General features: G+C 37.1%; 1 pseudogene; it reads left to right on the top strand.

Moving 5' to 3' along the window:
- Window positions 1-180: 180 nt before the first annotated feature.
- On the top strand, window positions 181-18,651 carry LOC140949180 (ATP-dependent DNA helicase DDX11-like; annotated as a pseudogene).
- The last annotated feature ends 369 nt before the right edge of the window (window positions 18,652-19,020 follow it).

Here is a 19,020-nt window from a genome sequence, read left to right as displayed (position 1 = left end):
ATGGGTATATCCCAGATTAAATAATTTTCGCCGTTTTACGGTATATTATGGGCATCAAAGAAATATTCAAAAGCAAAATATCATTTTCAAAATGCTTCTTTAAACAAGTGTTCGTATTTCTGGGCAAGTGTCACTCTAAATCTAAATCTCCAGACTGTACAAATGGCTTTAATGGCTGTCTACTACCCGGAGCGAAAAAATTGTCAGCCCTTCGTGTCAAAGCGAGGCTAAGTGAGTTTCGCGCGAAGTTTGGGAACCAAAACAAGTTGTCGTTCTTCCATCTTGCAAGCTAAACAGAGATTTGGAATGGAAAAGCTACAAAACGATGAAAAGAGGAAAAAAGGAATTGTAAATTATGATCTGAAACAAGCTGCATCACGTCGATTGCCTGGACGTGAATCAGCAGCAAAATATCCGATGATATTTTTCCCTTTTCCTTTCCCGCCATATGATATCCAAGAACATTTCATGACGACACTGTTTCACGTGCTCGAGGATGGCAATGTCGGAATTTTTGAAAGCCCGACGGGAACGGTAGGTGATTATATATGAAGGTGAACGAACTTTAACACAAACGTGTAAAATTTGTGTACAGATCGCCATAATTATAAAATAGAAAGTGTGTAATTTAACGGTGGCTCAGGTCAAGGATAGGCCCGGCCATCCTACATTATCTACCTGGTTTGTTCTTTGCAGGGGAAATCATTAAGTTTGATTTGTGGAGCCTTAACATGGCTCAAGAACTATGAGGAGAGGCGGCAGGAGGAGTTGGACAAAGCTTTGCTGAATGTAAGAAAACCTGGTGATCAAAGGTAAAAATTAAGGTACTTTTGACGAAATTAGACAATGGGACGTTCTATTCTTTATCCTTACCCCCTCACCCCAAAAATGGCAGGTTTTCATATAGGGGGATCCGAGTTTTTTATTCAAAGAAGACGACAAAATTTGGACCCTTCAGACATATTTTTCAAAGGTATCTAAATGAACCTTTCGGATTTCATTATTCATAGGGCACAGACAAAAATCTGAGGGTATGGATCACAGTCATCTTTGGTGGGGGAAGGGTGTAGATAATAAATGGAAAGCCCCCCTGAATGAAACATTGTTATACTTCCACATAAAAAGGAAGTGATTGATAGCATACCAATATCTTTTTGAATTTAATCTGCTGACTTTACATGTAGGTACTTTGTCTTGATTAATTTAATAATTAACTTTTAGTCTTATGAAATAATTTTAATATATCTAAGTGGCACATGCTAGAATCACCTCTGACACCTACTTCAAAGTAATAATATTGCTTAAGACTTTTGGAAATTAGAGCAATTGCAAGAAGCACCCCATTATTTAGCAACATATTCATACAAATTTTAATCTATCATTTCCCTTCTCCATGGCTAAAAAGGGCAATAGTATTGTAATGACAGTGGAAAACAGTAAAAACCAACCATAGAAATAAGTAGTAATGTTATAAGATCTGTGGTTGTAGTAATCACCACACTGAAAATGTCACTAGTACATCTTACAAAGATTTAGATGAAAAATACCACCATAGATCCCTCAGTCAGCTTATTTAGCAGTTAAAGGATAGTATAAGTGCCAATCCAAAAGGAAATTAACCATGACTGAAATAATTGCGGGTGACAAGAGGAGCCTGCAATCCTAATCTCAGCGTTGCCATGTAAATTGCTTCGAGTTAGCGGGAGGTTCGAGTTATAGAGGGTTCGAGTTACCGGGATTCAACTGTATGTACATGTATGTAGCCAGCATTTGTTTGGACTTCCAACAAGAATGAACAGAGCGTAATTTGATCACACGCGTTTCGAATTTCTACCAGCCTCGTTATCTGATCACACCTGTTTTGACATTCTGACACTGTCTTAAAACCTACGCAAAGCACAGCTTTGGAGCTAAAGTGTTTTGACCTTTGATCGTTGTCCCCCACTTATTGGTTATTACTAATTTAAAACCCTTTTTTTTTTTCTAGGGAGAACGCTACAGCAAAGAAAGAAGCAAACTCCTGTAAGTAAATGTATAATGCATCTATGGGTTTAGTTTTTATCACACTGTTTAAAATACTAGTTGGAATAGTGACTGTCCACATGCTGGTTGAAGGCAATTATGCAGATGTTCAGGGAGGAGTGGTCTCTAGAGCCAACCGGACTGGAAAACATTTTTGGGTTGTGCTATGGGGTTTGAAACAAGAAAAGTCCTTCCCTAGGACAAGGTTTTCTCAAATCATATTGAATTGATGGATATTGATCAGAAGGCAAGGAAAATTACAATTTTTTGTTTATTATGGACTTCATGCATAGCATCCACACCAGACTGGGTGACAGAGTTTGCCGAAAAACAAGCAAGGCAAGAACAAGAGGATAAAATAAAGGTATTTGTGAAGTAATGTTAGACCAATAAATTTGCAACTTATTCCTTTGTTTTTTTGATTGCCAGTTCATGTATTTACCTCGCGTTAATGTTTAGTAATCCCATTGATTCTGAAATTAATCATGTTAAATTACGATTTTTTATCAGAAATTATCAGTCACATTAAATTTTTACCATACTCTTAGAAGCTTTTTAGGTAGGTTATAAATGAAGGCTGCACAATTAAATCAACAGGAAGAACAAGAGAGGATTAAAAAACAAAGGGCTGAATTGCAGAAAATTAAGAATAAAGTCAGGCCTGCATTTTCCACCAAAGGGAAGAGAAAGGTAGTGTTATATAAGAAATGATAACTAGTTGTTTAGATGCTATGGTTGAACTTTATCCTCGCTTCAATCTGTTTGTCTCAAAAATTCATGGTCATGGCTGTGTTTTTTAAGCACAATCTTTTTTCAGGTTAAATTATTTATAAGAGAGTTAGGAGCCTTCAGGGTTGTTTTAAAGCAGCTGTAGCAACTGAAGATTTGCCCACAACATCTCACAAAAATTTACAGTGCCACCTTTAGCTTTCCACTTTAATGACCTGTAACATCAAGTGAGCTCAGCTGTAATCTCTTATTAAGGAAAGCTCTGGAGTTATAGCATAAAGAATTTTTTTTTCAAAGTGGGCAAAGTACTAAATCCATAATTATTTCTTGTAACAGTAATGATCATATTTATATTGTTAAGTCTTGGTACATGTAGAGCCTACTGTGGAAACATTTTCTGGCCGGAATGAGTCAAATCAGTGAAGATACTTAATGTCGGCTACTTCCCCATCCCCCCACTTCATTCTTTGTCCTTGTACTGGTTTCCATATATCATTGTGCAGATCATCTCAGTACTTTGAATTGTCTTATAATAATGTAAGCATTGATGACGATAAAAATTGCATTTAAGCACCAGTGCTATGATGATCTGAAAGTTTGTGGAGATCACCATTTTGCCTAGTTAAATACCAACCTTTAAGATAGATTACATTTTTTAACTAGGCAAAATGGTGGATGATGGAAACCATCCAGGTAAACGGACACAGACTTAAATACCAACCTTTACGATAGATTACATTTTTTAAGTCTGTGTCCGTTTACCTGGATGGTTTCCATCATCCAGACTACACTGTATCCCAAAAGTTTCAGGTGATTGACAGAGATTGAAGGGACAAACCAATGCATGTCTTTCTGCCCAACGTATTGATTGCAGTTTCTAATTTCCCCATTCTTCCTCTGCTTTTAAAAGCAAAGATGTTGCTGACAAGCAAGAAATACTCAGCACTTAAAAAAAAAACCTGCACTACAGTCCATAGTGTCAAGATACCCTGCAGTGAATAATATTTTTCTCACATTACATTTTCTCAGCACAGCGATGAAACATCAACTGACTCCAAAAATGATCAAGCAATGGAACATAAAATCACTGATGAAATTGATGAGGTCCTAGGTAGGGCCAATCAGAAGGATCCTGATGCTGATATTATAGTAACAGAGTACAACAGTGATGGGGAAGAGGATGTAGACACTGTAGGGTGAGTCTTTTTGCCTTGAGACAAAATACCAAGTGACATACGTGTTAATGACAGTGAAAAAACAAGAGCTATTTAAAACTAGAGGTAATCATTGATTACAGATCCGCGTTCATCACTTACAGAAACAAAATCGAGTAGAAAGGAGTCAAGTTTCCCGGCTGAGCAAGAATGGCTATTTATCAGTCAGTCTTGTGACAATAACCAAGAAATAAAACCTGACAGCATTAGTTTGTGGCTCATTATCATGAATTAAAATCCCTGACCAAATGGAATGACTGAGCAGGCCTAATGATAACTGGGATTTTTATCTTCAGTTCAGATCACGAGGACAATGAGAAAGAAGAAGAACCCCACTGCTTAAAGGTACATTGTGTATTAAAGTTATCATCTATTGTTACAAACAATGAATAAAATTATTATAGCAATTAATTGAAACTGAGAATGGCTTTTCAATGACTGACTTTATTTTTAACAATAATATCCAAATTTACAAATAGTATATCATTAAAGAACATAAATCAGTTCAGTTTCAACTAAAAGGCAAATAACTAATGGCTATTGTCATGTGCAACACAACGTTAAAACTGATAAAAACTCAATAAACACAGAACTTGAATATATTTGTTAACAAAGTAATAATTTTAAAATAAATCAATCCATTCATTGTGTGGGGACGAAAAATTAATTTTTAAGTGGCACAATAGATGAGTTTATGAGTTATACAAGTAATGTTTTTATTTCTCACTATATTACTCCGATCCCAGGGTCAGTTATAATATTATGGAGAGGTATATTATTGAATGTACTGTGTTGAACTCTTGAGTCTGTGGAAGAAACTGTGTGATGTAAGCTCTATTCCTTTCCTTTTTTATCTTTTCGCTGACTGACCTATCAAGAGCAGGAAAAAATCCTAACATTTAAAGAAATTTTTATTCTCTAAGAATATTACCATTTGTAGATTTTAATAAGTCAGTGTAAAAATGATTTATCAACCTTACTAAAGACATCAACTGTCATAATTGACTCCTTACTAGTTTTTCAGTCTGTTCTTTTTTCAGATTTTCTATTGTAGTCGAACTCACTCACAGTTGGCACAGTTTGTAAGAGAAGTCCAAAAGAGTCCATTTAGTGACAGCACAAGAGTGGTATCCCTGGGGTCAAGGCAGAACCTCTGCATTAATGACGATGTCAAACGCCTGAAAAATATTAACAAAATCAACGACAGATGTTTAGAACTCCAGAAAAAGGGCAAAGGTAGGGTCCAATTATATTTATATCCAGGGAAGGAGAGCAGGCTTAAAAGACTTGTTCTGTGGTTATGAAGAAAGCGACAGATACATGTACACATGGTACTCCTGTTTTTACATACAATCAGTTACTATCAAATCTGTGTATAACAGCAACCAAAAGCGATTAGTGAGGGCCAGTGATAAAATTTGGGGATTTAGAACTCCATTTTAAAATGACCATGTTTAACCCAAGTTTAGAACTAACCGATCATTATATGTTTCTGGGAAACTGCCTACCTACCCCTCTCCTAAGTCAACATTAACACCTACTTCTCACTTAGTGCAAAATGTTGGCTTAGGGGAGGGGTAGGTGGGCAGTTTCCTAGAAACATGTATTGATCTGAACTAACTATTTCTGAGAGTCTTAAGTCTGTCCATGAGGCTTTGTAAGTTTAAAGTCTGTCACAAAACATAATTTAACTTACGATAAATTTTACCAAATTCTTTCCAGCAAACAAGAAAAACTCCACCAGTGGGAATCCTCCGAAAAAGAAGAAAGTTGATAAGGGATGTCCATTTTATGCATACCAACAGTTACAGACATTTAGGAATCATGTTTTGGTAAGAGAGGATTTGATATCAATAGGTAAATGCATGTAATTACCCCTGAACCTCAGGGGGGAATTTAAATTTATTAAACTTCTCATTATAATCAGTGAGATTTAAAGCAAAACATTTTTTGATTATTCATTTGTCTTTTGGTGTTCAAAGAACTGTAAAAACAAATTGCAAATGGCATATCCTATAGGTTTTAATTATACTAGTTCTAGGAAGATATTAAGATTTTAAAATATTTTACAATTTTTAGGGATTTTTTTTATTATGTCATTTCTAGCCTGTGTAGCAGGGATAAAAGGGGTAGAGGATAGGGAGGAAGGGAACAAGGGAGGGGGATTGGGGAGAGAGTGTCAGAGACACCTGCTATAAGAAACCCCATTTATTCATCTCTGCAGACACCAGCATCCACAGAAATTCATGATAGGTTGAGCCGTAATGAGTAGTTTTTTGGTGTGTATCCTGGCATGTATTAGTGTGGTGAGAGACAAACATGATAAAAACATGGCATCAAGGAAGTGTGTTCTACTGGCATCCCAGTGGGGTTACTCTAGATTTCAAGTGACAGGGATGATCAAAGGTGTTTTGGGGTGTGAAATTTTAAATTTCAGGATTTTTTTGGGTTGGAAAATTTCACAAGTTAGTATTTTTGGGGTAGCTTGATTTAACTAGGGATTTTTTTGAGTATTCAAAACAATCTGAAGATTTGTGATAGTTTCTACATATCCCAGCTATTATAGTTCCGCAAATAAATTTTTATGGCTCAGAAATTCGGCATGGGATTTTTTTGGGGTTAAATTTTGGTCCAGGGATTTTTTGTGGGTTTTGATTTTTTTTCCACCATTTGATCATCCCTGTCACTTGAATCCACAGTACCCCCCCCCCCCCCCCGGGACTGGCGTAAGCTTTGGAAGATCAATATTACTCCAATCATGTAGCAACTTCGAGTTAAAACCCAGACTAGAAACAGTTCACTGTAATAGCTTGTTTAGCAGGCAGAGATGCTTAGGGGGTTTTGTATACTGATTTGCCCAGACACCAAGTGGTGATTCAAAGCTATTGCGATTCTTGCCAGACACTTGTAATGCTGATATTTGGATGTGAAATCTTATACTAGCTATGAATCCACAGCATAATACAATCTATATTTAACTTGATATGGGACATCTATGTTATGGTCAATTGACAACTGTCAAAATAGGGTACACAATTTATCTGCTGACCAGTGTCAAATGACTGTATCGCAGACTCAGGTGTACAACTCATTGAGGTGACATGTTTTTTTAAAGTTCTCTGCTGGCCACATATTGTTTTTCTTTGGATCGCAGGCTCAGGTCCCTTTTTTCAGGAACATTTCTGTTTGCTTCTTGTTTATGGCAAAAGTTGAATTTCTTCATCAGAAAGACTCTTAAAAAAAACTCATGTGAGCTTTGCTTTTGACCATGGCTAAATCTATATATTAGATGTACGTGAATGAAGAATCTTTTTCCATCACTTAATTACATCCTTTGCAGGTTGACATAAAAGACATTGAACAGCTTGTTTCCATTGGAGAAGAGCTTCGTGCATGTCCGTATTATGGAACAAGATTAGCTATTCCACCAGCCCAGGTCACTACCTTCCTAATAAACACATTAACAAAATTATACAAAACTAACCGAAAATTTAAAGAGCAGCTGTCATAGTATAACTATCTTGTGGAAACCACTGGGTGGTTCTTAATTTTCCTAGTCTGTTAAAACTTGTGACTGAAAGGTAATAATATTGATGGGTTATTTGCCTCAGTCATCTCTTTTGAAAACAATATAACCTTAACTAATGTAATGGCCACCTCTCCACAACAGCCACTGTTTTGTCCCTGCACTGCGAACAAATAATCCATACATTGACTCCTCTCTACAACGGCCACCTCTTTATACCGCCCCCCCCCCTCTTTCTTCTGTCCCCAAGGTGGCTATTGTGGAAAGGTTCAACTGTATTTTTTACGTGTTGAGAACATTTAAATAAAGATTCACTTCAGGATTCTCCTTGGTACGTTGGCATTTCTAAAATAATGCATGTATTAATTGCTGTAAATTTTGCGTTAATTTTCAGCTGGTTGTTTTACCATACAACATTCTTCTTCATAAATCTACAAGAGAGGCCTGTGGAATAAAGCTTGATGGCAATGTTGTCATTATAGATGAAGCTCATAACTTGATTGACACCATCAGTAGTGTTCATGGTGTAGAAATCACTGGTTCACAGGTATGTAATCTATCAAAATTAATCAATAAATCAACTTGTAAATAACAGTTCTTGGTGTGTGGTAGTATTCTAGACTAACCATACATTATTTGTTGTCTTATGTCTATATAGTTGTGACAGGTGTTGTGCTCTTTTATAATAATGTTTGTGTGTATGCTAATGTATCCAATTGAGTTTCAGTTAACTGACTGCAGTTTCTATGTTGTAGATTTCATGTGCGCATTCTCAGCTGACACAATATCAGGATCGTTACCGGTAAGGGTCAAAGAAAAATATTAATGTGTTGTGGTGGATCAATTTTTATTTTGATTATATAATTATTATGAATAAATGAATTGTATATTATAAATAAATTGCTGACAATTTTGATAATAATTTTTTTCAACAAGGTCAAGGCTAATGGCAAAGAACTTACTCTACATTCAACAGCTTCTTCATATTCTAACGTGCTTTTTAAACTGTTTGGGCGGTAAGTTGAGTTTTGTTTACGGCTATTTGTTTTGTCTTTTTATCAGTGCCGGTAAAGAGGTATTGATCATAATTACTTTTGTCATTTCTAAACAGTGAGTATTCAGTGAATATTAATTTTATATTGTTATATTTTGGGATCATTGCTTACAGTAAATGCAGTCCTCACTAAAATATGACATAAGTTTATTGTAATGGATATTTGCAACAACATAATCACTGTAACCTTAATATTAAGTTTGGAGATTAACATAGTTTATACGTACATACAGTGAAAACAGTTATTAAAAAACTAAAACTAAATGTGACATTTTTTAAAACATAACTATTAACTACAGGTAATTTTTTGTAACAGAGAAGGATCAAAAAACCATTTCATCGACATTGATTACAGCAAATGAAAACAATCTGCTGACTGCGAAAGTAACAAGAGTGCAAGGTTTGTTTGTTTGTTTGTTTAGTCCTGACAGTAGGCACCAACCTACAATAATATTACGCCTTGTAATATTTAGTCAATTATCAAGTCAGTTCAAATGAAGGTTATTAATCTGATCAAGATCAATCAAATCTGCTCTTTTGAATTTTACTTTTACTTTGTAAATGCATTGAACTTGTTTTTCTCTTTGTAGAAGTCAAGCTTAAAACAATAAATGACTTCTTGTTCTCTGCCCAGATGGACAATGTTAACCTTTTTAAGGTAAAAATAATGAAAACCATGTTGGTATCAAGAAATGAATGTGACGTGTGAGCTTTGCACGGGGTTTCCTTCCTAATGTCAATGTATTCTTTCCTAGATCAAAAAATACTGTGAGAAGAGCATGATTTCTAAAAAGGTAAAGTTCTAACAAAAAAAATTAAAATCCCCATTAAAGAAATGCTCCTCCTAGCAGGTAAAGTTCAACAGACAGTGGCACAAAATGGTACATCAGGTTGCGCAGTATGTATTGAGTCTCTGTAAGGGAATTTCGGACAAAATCAAAGTCACGACAATCACCTTGATGAAGTGTTAGTCGTAGAGATTGAATTGATGATCACATTGCCATTTCAATCAAGTTTGACAAGGTTAGCCATTAACCTACTTATTTTCTCATTTCCATTGTCATTGTGGTTGCACTGAGCTTGCCAGTAGGGTTACCTGAAGCAAAACAATACTTGATGTGCAACAATTTTGCCTAAAAAACCAAGATTTTATGGAAAATTCACAATGAAATCAATGAGTGACAGCAGCGTGCAAAGAGAGTAGTGTCCGATAGCCCGGGGCTAGTGGATTTTGCTATCGGGCTAGTGAATTCTGTTGTTAACTTGCTCGACGCGCAAGTGAAGATTTTTTAGCAATTTGAATAACAGAAGAACTATGAAATCAATTCTGCTCATCAAAAAGCATCTGGGGCTAGTTGAAATGACATCTGGGCTAGTAAATGCTAGCTTCAGCTTGCCCAAATGGCAAGCTGTAAAAATTATTTTCTTTGTACCCTGGACAGGTACGCCTACAGAGGCTCAAGTACTGGACTGAAAACTTGAAACAAACTGGCACAAGAAAAACCTGAAAGGAATACATCATCATGCAACCCTTCTATAAGAGCCTGCCCATAAGAGGATTATAATATTGTTATTTATTGTCCTCAAATAAAGAATACATCATTGCTTGTGATAAGCCTAGACTCAAGCTTCTCCACATTAGCTCATTTAACAGTCACTGCTGTGAGCTTAAGAATGCACTACAGAATTAGTAACCCCAAAAAGCATCATAACTATCCTATAATTATGTAAAATATTTTTTAATTAAACAATGGTGTGGGATTTATGGTCTACATCGTCATGAAATGAAGGTAGCACGTTCAGAGGGATACATATTGTCACAAACATCTAGTCAATGCCCCATTATTATACATTTAAATTTCTGCAAGATAGAATTATCGACACAAATTTTTCTCAAATAAACTGTTTACAAGCACTTCAAAAATGGCCTTTGAAGGTGTTTTGATTTTGTTTTTGATTTAACTTTGTGCTTCTTTTTTTGCAGCTCAATGGATTTATAGACAAATACAATTCTTCACAAGTAGATGCAGGTTAGCACTGACAATATTAATACACTTAATATTTTCATATATATGTACTGAATACCATTATTTAGAATACACTTTGAATTATTTTATCTTGTTCAGCCGAGGGAGAAACATATCAAACTAACTCACCGCTTCAGATCATTGAAAGTTTTTTGGAGGCACTCACAAATGCAGACAAAGATGGAAGGATTGTTGTCAACAAACAAGGTGTGAAAGTGTGCAATAAAATTTATCATAATCACGAAAATGATTTTTTCGAGTCTATTATAGCTGTGAGTTCGGACAAATATGCTGTCAGCTACTAGTCCTGGTCAATGTACTACACAAAAATAATTATATGTACAAGAAGAAACTTTAGTCACTAGCAAGGCATGTCTCCACATTTTGTTTTTGCCTTCTGGTTGGATTAAATACATGTATACCGGTATCATAAATCATTATACATTATACCTTTCCACAGGTCGACTCAGTTGCTCTAGCTTAAAGTTCCTTCTGTTAAACCCAGCAGTGCATTTTACGAGCATTATGAGGGAAGCCAGGGCTGTTGTTGTTGCTGGAGGAACAATGCAACCTGTAAATATAAGATTCATTACCTTAAGAATTTTATAGAGATTTGTAAAGATCAATAATTGACATACATGTAAAATATTACAATCAACTCTCTCTTAATGGACACCTCTTTAAGGAAGACACTTCTCTAAGACAGACACCTGGTGTTGGTTCCTGCTGTTTTGTAGTCATTTTACTGTAACTATACTCTCTATAAGGTGAACACCTCTATAAGACGGACAACGGACACTTTTGAATTTGTCCACGGACACTCTTTTTTGTGACTAGGAAATCTAAGGTCTTTTTTTCTTCAGAAAAATCATACGCTGGTAACCCAGGATTTCACAACTTTTGACCAATACTTGGTCCAATCAATACAATTTTCCTTAGAATACAGCCTCCGCTTTACCATTGTAATGCGTATCAGGGTAGGATCAGGCACACTGTCTCTATCAATCCATTTGTGATCTCACTATATATCCACCCAAGTATAAAGTGATCAATGTAGAGTTGAAGATCATTTTCAACACTTGTCAAACACATGTTAATGCCCAAACCTCATTAAATCCAAATACAGTGAAACCCTGCTAATACAGACACTGAGGGGACCATAAAAAATGTATGTATTAATTGGGTGTCTGTATTAAACGGGTTAAATTTGGAGAAAATGGAAGGGCTTTCTCTCCCTAGGGATGAAGCAACTTGTCAGGTCATTTAGAAGCTCTGCTACCCTAAAAGCCAATAAGGGTTTGCTGCCCAAAACATAAAACAATGGAAATGTAGTGATAAAGAATGCTGTGTTATTTTTCTCTGCGACCGATGAGAAGACACCTTACAAGCAGCTGCTACAGTATGAAACTGTCTGCAATAATAAGGTGTGTGTATTGAGTGGGTGTCCCTACAGCGGGGTCTTTCATTACAATCATCACAAAAAAAAACAAAGGAACCAAACGATAGAGTTCTCCTAGGGGCTTTATTGTTTGGTTGTGTTGTTTCTTTTGGTGTATGTAATCTGTGCCTCGATACCTACAAAAGGAACCATAAAGCAAGGTTTGACTGTATTACAGACACCACACTCAGTGTGTTCTTCTCATATTTTCAAGATGTCAGATTTCAAAGATCAGCTATTCACATGTGCAGGACTCCCAAGTGACAACATTGTGGAGTTTTCTTGTGGTAAGAAATTGTTTTGAAAACTTATCCTGATATTTCCTTGTTAAAGAAGAAACATTAGCACCCATTCCTTCGCAACCTCTTATGTTCAAACTACTGTAATTTTTCATTATTTATTTTAACGTTTTCAGGTCATGTTATTCCCGCAGAGAATTTACTCTCAGTAGCGTTGGATAAAGGACCTGCAGGAAAAGAGTTTGATTTTACCTTCCAGTCCAGAGATTCGCCTGACTTGGTTAGATCAATCCCTCTTATGTTATCTTGTGTTTTCATTAGTTCAGTCAGGGTTGAAATGGATTCAGCCGCAAGAATTTGTCAATTTTCAGCGAGGTGGAACAGAAAAGCCTTCCAGATTTTAACAGCGACATATTCATTAAATTTAAATTTTGAAGTGTCCTCTGAGTCTCCCAGTATTTTGGCGACAATTTATTGTCAAACACATGGAGACAATTTTCCACTGTTGGTCGCCATTTTGTTTTCAAGTAAACCGGAAGTTCCTCGATCAACTTTACTTCCGGTTACATCAAAGCGAGGCAAAAAGACAAAACAGTAGGTTAATTTTCCCTTGATTTGATCAGCCGGGCGTAGTGGCGCACGCCTGTATTCCAGCTACTTGGAGGCTGGGGTCTCTGAACGGCTTGAGGGCGGGATTCCTGGGGGCGGTTGTCCTATGTAGATCGGGTGTCCGCGCTAAGTTTGGCGTCAATATGGGGAACACGGAGGAATCTGAGTTCTCCAGGTTGGTTAAAGAGGAGCGAACCGGCCCAGGGTGGAAACACAGCAGGCAAAAGCTCCCGCGTCAAACAGTAGTGGGATAGCACCTGTGAATAGGCGATCGTTCACAGCCCGTTCAAGATAGTCGAACTCGACTCTGTTTTTTTTTCTTCTTCTTTAATTTTATCTTTTTTTGTAGTATTTTCTCTACAAATTTTTGAAAGCTAAAAGAAAAAAATTATTATTTTGTACCTCTCAATTTTTTCTCCTCAAAAGCCGGAATAGTTTTACACTTAGACAGAATTTAATTTATCCATTTTCCAATATTTCCTCTCAAGTTAGAAACGTAGCCGATTTTTTTGTGTTCTTCGTTTTTTACAAGGTTAACATCCGTTACCTGTTTTCAATTCGAATTTATACAATGATGTGAATGCTACGCGCGCTGTGATTGGTCGTTGCCCATGATCTATTAGAGTACAGATACATGGTGACGTCACGGGAAACTTGTTTTCTTTGTTTTGTTCAACATGGCACGCGGTTTTGAAAATGTTTGTGAGATTATTTCGGATTGAGGCAAGTGAAAGCTTCGGAAAAAGTTTAGCAGGAGCTATTTACAAAGAAGAAAAATGGAAAAACGGAGACCAAAAAAGCTATTGACTACTTGACAATGCCTAAACTACAAGAAATCTTCACAACAGTTGCCTTCGTGTGTCTTCGCAACGAGAGACTCGCTGTTTTGCAAAATGTTTTCGCTATTATTCTTCTTTGAGCAAGAAAAGACGGTGAAAAACTTTTCGAAGAAACTGTACACAAGTAAGATAAAGAAGAAGCTAAGATGAAAAGTTGGGTTTGGGACTTAAAAAATGCCTAAACTAGCACAAATCCTCAAAAGGTCAAGCGGTTCGAGGCAGGTATGTGTATCGGTCTTTTTCTTTTCTGATCATTGTATAAAACAAATAGATTCCATGTTGCCGTGGGTCTGTTCAGTAATAGATCACAGAGGACGTCAAAATGTGGTAAAAACAACAGTGACACACTCGCCTGCGGCTCGTGTGCCACGTCTTTGTTTTTACGACATTTTGACGTCATCTGTGATCTATTACTGAACAGACGTACGGCAACATGAAATCTATTTGTTAAATCGTATCCGTTTTTTGTTGATTTTCGTGCATTAACTTTTTATTTTATTTATTATTTTCTTTCTTTTTCAGAAAGATGAGTTAGGCCGACTTCTTATCAACATTTTTGCCGTTGTTCCTGGTGGAGTTGTATGCTTCTTCTCGTCATACGATTATGAAGAACAAGTTTACACACATTGGCAAAGCGCCGGCATCCTAGACAAAATGAATGCAAGAAAAAAGGTTCAATTATGAACAAATCATTGTTTTCTCTTTCCTTCGTAAGCCTGAATCATCATTGTTCTCAGACCTCTTCTCGCCCAACTCCGAATTTTCAAGGAATAGTGCGGGGAAAGAGATTAGTGCCGAGTATTTTATTGGGCGGTTTTCTATTGATTGTCAGAGCGATTTCTTTCGCCATTCACAGCCGAGTTGACAATAAATAAAGTGAAACAGTCAGATTTGCAATCAAATATTTCCACCCATTGCGCTTGCCCTGTAAGGGAAATGCTTCGGCCAAGTCAGGAGTCTGTAAAGTTGCGCGCGATTTTCCAGCCAATCGCAAAGCTAAACGTAGCAATAAACGTAGCGATTAAAATAATTTTAATACCAGTGAAAGTGATTCTATGCAAAACCCCTTGTTACCGTTCTCATCCCATCCCGAGAAAGAGTGGCAAAAGACGGAGCGTAAAACTAAATGTTTCTAGCAGGAGAATCTAAGAAAAACTAAAACCTTACGAAAGGAAATTGTAGACGTAGGGTTACCATAGAAGCTCTTATAAGATGTTTAACAGACTTATAAAGGATGTGTTACTATTTTTTCGTTATAGGTATTTCGCGAACCAAGGAAAGCTAGCCAGCTTGATCAAGTTCTTTCATCATATGCTGCTTCCATTAAGGTCCGCTGTAGATTTTTTCTTTTTTTATGTGTAAATCTTAATTTTCAGCGTATCGTTCTAGCTATTAATCATTTTCTACTCTTTTTATACTGCAGAATTTTGCTGTGGGCAGTTCGTCTTCAAATGGTGCGGTTTTATTCTGTGTGGTAGGGGGAAAGATGAGTGAAGGAATTAACTTTTCTGATGATCTTGGCAGGTAAAAACACAACGCTCGACAACTCGTAAGGCCCTATTTTAAGCGGCGAACTCTTCATGAGCTATACATCTTCAGTCATTTTCTACCTTGGCTCTCAATAACGCGGATGTCTCCCCAAGACGGACACTTAGTGCATGCCTGTCCTGGCAACATGTCCTTCTTGGACAGAGTTGACTGTGGTCGTGGAGACGCTATTGATTCCTTGTAGTTAAGATGATCGGTCAATCCTCTTTTAAGTTGAGGCAGGGGTATTTATTGAAGTGGACATAGAGCGCAGCAATTTGGGGTGATACGGTGGTCTTGTATAGAGAAAATGGAAGTTACTGTTTTAGTAGTGCGCTCGTCGATTGCCTGCGTAGCAGTCGTTTCCGTTTCCACTAACTTAGCCAAGCGGCCCGGAAGCGTGGAAGATTGAAGACGCGCGCAGGTAGGAGCCAAAAAAGGGACCTTACGTATCTTCCGCGTTTTGTTTTTTCTTTTTTTCTCGCTTCCAAAAAGAAACGCGAAAGACTGCTACGCAGGCCAGTTCGTTGATTGTTGGATCCCTTGGTAACTAAGAAAACAAAACCAAAAACAAAAAGGCATTTTCTACAGTGTTCGTGAGACACTTGCCCAATAAAAATAGCTTCCGTTTTGCGTTGTAACACTCTGCTTCTCTCGTTTTCTGTTTTACTCCAGGTGTATTGTGATGGTTGGTCTTCCTTATCCTAACATTTACTCGCCAGAACTAAAGGAGAAAATGACCTACCTAGATGCTACTTTAGGGGTAAGAATGTATACTTGTAGGTTTAAACCTTCCGGGGTGCAGTGGGCAGGGAGGATGGCGGAGGGGTTTCTTTGCAAGGAAAATGACGTTCCTTGTAAGAGACGTTCCTTGTAAAGAAACGCCTCTGCCATCCTCCATTAAGGTCAAATGTCCCAGGTATATTTTCAGCCATAGTTTTTGTGGTTTGCTAGTTTTCATTTTAGGTGAAACTTTGTGCAAATATCATACACAACATTATATAGAATAGTTCGTCATATCTCAAATAAACCATTTCCTTTTCTCGTTTTGCGTTCTTTTAACTCAGAGCAAAATTTATTTTTGCCAGTGGCCCCCAGAGTTCCAAATTTTCCCGTTTTTATTTCAAGTTTTGCATCGAGATTTTTTGAAGTATTCGAAGTAACCTTTTGTGCCCGTAGGATTGTGTGCAAATTCCCTTCGTTTGACCACTCGCTGTAATCTATTCTATATCATTCTATATCCAATCACTAATCTCGTCACAGTCCAATCACTTACAGTTTTTGTCTCAATTTTTTCCTCCTAGCGACCTCGTACAAGTCCGTTAAGGAAAAAAAAATAAAGATGTAAAACTGAAAAGAACATTTTCTTTATTGGAGACATCATTGTTTACAAAAATTGTTTTTGTTATTCAAATTTATAATACCAGTGAAACAAATGAATATTTTGTTACAAGAATATTGCGCTTCTGGTTGACAGTTTGGGGCCAGTTACTATGAATCGAAATCAAAATTCAAATAAGTTGAACAAGGGAAGTTGTTTCTATTTGAAAGGTGGGAAAAACAAAAACAAAAAGCAGTTTATTTAATACCATATTTTCTTCGTTTGCTTCTAATCGTTATTTTCTTTCTTTCAGTCAAAAGCTGGTCAAACGCATTACGAAAATCTTTGCATGAAAGCTGTAAATCAGTCAATAGGTAAGCACCGTTGGTTTTGTTTTAACAAAAGAAAATTTGAGACCTCCTTTTTCCACTGGCAGACCCAATATCCTGTGGTTGACATTTTAGCGCTAATTTCGTAGAGTACACAACGAATCTAAAAAGTGACTTCTTGAACGCAGGACATGCACATTTTCTGACGTGTTTTTAGATCTAGGTTTTACCAGGCTAAGTAACATTTAAGATTACAAAAGTCTTTAATAGACGTTTGCTAAGACGTCGGCTTCGCACGGTCATTTAGAACCCTGTATAATATTCAAGAATAATATCTTCCAATCGCTCAAACCAATCAATTTTAAACCAATTAGTTAACTAGGTTTCTTCATTTTCTTCCGCTTTATGTCGGGTGTTGGTTGTGCAGGTTGCTTTTTTCGGCGCTTTTCTCGGTTGCCTTCCTGCCAAACTCTGCACAAGCCACAAATCAGTTGCCTATTTGCTCGCATTTCAGAGGGAATGCTTGTTTGCCCGCAGTTGACCAGTTTCGTTGCACCTTTTTACTTATTTGAACGCAATTGATAAATGTCCTTTGATTATTTTGAACATCGCAACATTTATCGTGTGCTCCACGATCTGAAGTCTCAAAAAAGTTGTCGTAACGGCTCAGTCAATTCCATGCGTGCCTATCTCTTACGCGCATTTGTCATTTTTTTTTTCAGTTTTCTGAAAAATAGCCCCACTGTACTGATATTGCTTTTCGCTTTTCAGGTCGTGCTATCCGTCACAGGGGGGATTTTGCAACAATTTTGTTGTTAGATAAGCGCTACGGATCCGCCAAAATAAAGAAAAGCTTACCAGGGTGGATCTCAGATAGACTTCAACATCACGCTAGATTCGGATCTGCATTTGCCGCCATTCGCAAGGTAAACTTGCTGTAATTATGTGGGGTATGGAATAAAGAAACCCTCTCCAAGGTGCTTTGAAACAGACTTATAGTCTAGTTTTATTCGCCTCTGTGATCTGTGTGGTGTATTCCCAAGAAGCATACAGTTGAGTACTGTCAGCTGTATGCTACAGCTTTTGAATCAGTGTAGAGTGGAAAGCTTTGTGCTTGCGTCAGGGTAACGCTATGATGTGGACTTAACTGATGTTTGAAAAAGAGACCAGGGGACCCGTTTCTCGAACGTCCCGGTAACTCTTCGGGCCCGAAAAGCTGTTTATGTTTGCCGCGTTTGCGTTCAAGATCAAAGTTTCAATAATTGTGAAAATGATACAATAAAACTATCAGTTAACGAAGCAAAATTGACTGGTTTGTGCGCCAGGAACTGTGCTACTATTCAACAGGTTTTGATTTTAAAATTTGCCTTCGGGCCCGAAAAGCTACCGGGTTTTTCGAGAAACGGGCCCAAGCAAGACTGTTACTAATACTCCTGCTGAATGTTGTTTGAACTTTTGTAGATCATACGTATTAGGTATACCTACAGCATTTTCGTTTTTCACTTTTGCTCATATAATTACTTCTTGATGTTTGTTTGGTTTTGTTTCAGTTTTTCGTGGACAAGAGAATGTCAAGGGCACTCCCAGAAAACACAGTCTTGCATTCCTAAACGTTGGTGTTTTTAAAAATAAGGTTATGCTTGTAACTATTGATGTTCTGTGATATGATGAGACATAAGACAAAATTCCTTGAAAAGTTTACATCTATTTATATATATATACAGAAATTTTGAAAAATGTATTTTCAATATGTAACAGAGGCCTGCAAGTATTGTACTTGAACAATAAATAAAGCCATGATTGAGCCTTGTTTATTGAGTTTGTAACTGATGCATAACGACCTTAATCGAGTGATTTTACTGAAGCTTTGAAACAGTGGGGATCTAATGCAGCGCCGTAATACACTGAGGGGGCTACAGAAAGTGTCCGTATTAAAAGGGATGAATTTATAGAAAATGTAAGCGCTTTCCTTGCCCAGGAACAAAGCAAACTGTCCGTAATGATGAGGTGTCCGTAAATCGGGGTTTAATTGTAGTGAAATTAGAGTGTAGGCTATGGCCTAGCGGTTTGGGGCCAAGCTGCTCAATCTAATCTTAATAAGATCTTGATACTACGAAAGCGTGCGCTTCGCCTAATCAATTTTGCA

This window comes from Porites lutea, chromosome 9 (assembly GCF_958299795.1).
Source record: "Porites lutea chromosome 9, jaPorLute2.1, whole genome shotgun sequence".
Classification (NCBI taxonomy): Eukaryota; Metazoa; Cnidaria; class Anthozoa; order Scleractinia; family Poritidae; genus Porites; species Porites lutea.
The sequence above is the reverse complement of the archived record's forward strand: the minus strand, read 5'-3'. Positions and strand labels throughout refer to the sequence as shown.